Here is a 2,292-nt window from a genome sequence, read left to right on the forward strand (position 1 = left end):
TCTTATAAACAATTTTGCCCCTCATGTTATATCTAATATAATAAATAATATATGCCATTTAGCAGACGCTTTTATCCAAAGCGACTTACAGTCATGTGTGCATATCTGTACTTTGAAAGTTAGGTTTTAATCCTAAAAAGAGTAACCTGCTCTACGCAAATGTTAAATTGATGTTTACCATTATAAAAACCATTAGTATATAACATTAAAATGTAAGTCGCTCATCTTCTTAAATATAGGTTTGTTTCAGTTGAACACATATTACTCCTCTCTCAGACGGAGGAAGTGTAGTGGGCAAAAACTAGATTTTGTCGCCCTCCTCTGGTAAGTGGGCCACGCATCACCACAGAGGATAGCAAATATATATATTTTTAAATCAAGACAGAAACTGTACAGTAATATGCATACTATTTTGTACAGTTTTACATATACAGATATTTAAAAAATAGAGTTCTATGTTCTATGCTGTATTCTTTATTCTCACACTACCACTACTTAAATGCAAATTTGTGAGTCTTTTCATTGAAATACATTACATGTGATTTGCATCAAAGCACAATTAAGAGATATAGCTTATAGAGAATGAATTATGGGGAAATTACATGTAATAATGTTGACCTCAGAGCCATCCAAAACAATGGCAACAAAGGTAGCAAAACCCTAATCTCATTTAATACATTCCCGGGGCTTACAGCGAACACTTCAAATCTGAGAGAAATGTTGGTGGAGAGAATTATTAAAATTGCTCATTTGGCTGATAGGGCTTGTTTCCCCCACCACTAATGATAATTAACATGCAAATGAGTCTGGGGATCGTAAAGGAGGCACAGTGGTTCTCTGTTCATTACTGACTTAATTACTGTTTGAACAGTGGAATATCATGGTTATAAATGGGAGCGTTTCAGGTAACGGGCAGGACAATAATTAGGGTTATGACACCTAGAGAAATGCTCCATTGTTGGTGCCCCAGACATTGAGCACATTACTTACTTGGCATATTGTAAAGGTGAAGTGGACAGTGGTTAATATACACTCTGTTTGAACTGATCATTAGACCAACTAAGAGATTCTGCAAAGTGACAGCTGGACTGATGTTTGATGAGACACAGTTAATGTTCATTTATTAGGTGCTCAAGTGAATGGCCAATCAGTCCTAGAATTTATACTGAACAAAAATATAAAATGCAACATGCAATAATTTCAATGATTTTACTGAGTTACAGTTCATAAGGAAATCAGTCAATTGTAATAAATTAATTAGGCCTGAATGTATGGATTTCACATTGCTGAGCAGGGGAGCCAGGCCCAGCCAATCAAAATGAGTTCTCTCCACAAAAGGGCATCATTCGACAGAAATACTACTCAGTTATCAGCTGTCTGGGTGGCTGCTCTCGGACGATCCAGCAGGTGAAGAAGCCAGAGGTGGAGGTCCTGGGCTGACATGGTTACATGTGATCTACGGTTGCGAGGCAGGTTGCATGTACTGCCAAATTCTCTAAAACAACAGAGGCGGTTTATGGTAGAGAATTGAACGTTCAATTCACTGGTAACAGCTATGGGGGACATTATAGTCAGCATGCCAATTGCACACTCCCTCAAAACTTGTGGCATTGTGTTGTGTGACATAACTACACATTTTAGAGTGGCCTTTTACCCTCCGCAGCACAAGGTGCACCTGTGTAATGATCATGCTGTTTAATAAGCTTTTTGATATGCCACACCTGTCAGATGGATGGATTATTGTGGAAAAGTAGAAATGCTCACTAACAGGGATGAAAACAAATTTGTGCACAAAATGAGAAAATCTTTATGCATATGGAACCTTTCTGGGATCTTTTATTTCAGCTCATGAAAATTAGGGACCAACACTTTTTACATGTTGCATTCATATTTTTGTTCAGTAAACATATGAAGTACTCGCACCATAGAATATTCTCTCTGGTATAGTAACATTATACATTTGGTTAAACTTTTCTCTCTAGATTACATTCAACAGCAATTTAAATAAGTTCTTTAAATCACTTTCAATTCTATAGTTCTTTAATTAAGCACTATATTTCCATATCCAGCTCCTGACAGGTGCAAGGGGACTCATTACAGCCAATAAAAATGTATCTTAAAGCAAAGGAGCTAATTGGACTGTAAATGTCATTATCCTGTGTATTCAATTATGCTCCCCTGAGCTGAAACTAATGTTAATCAATACAAGTCACCGATTCCACCATAACGCAGATCCCTGCAACTCGAAGGGTTAAGCCAAATACAATGAACACCTTCTCCATACACATTTCA

The sequence above is a fragment of the Oncorhynchus gorbuscha genome, linkage group LG03 (assembly GCF_021184085.1).
Source record: "Oncorhynchus gorbuscha isolate QuinsamMale2020 ecotype Even-year linkage group LG03, OgorEven_v1.0, whole genome shotgun sequence".
Lineage (NCBI taxonomy): Eukaryota > Metazoa > Chordata > Actinopteri > Salmoniformes > Salmonidae > Oncorhynchus > Oncorhynchus gorbuscha.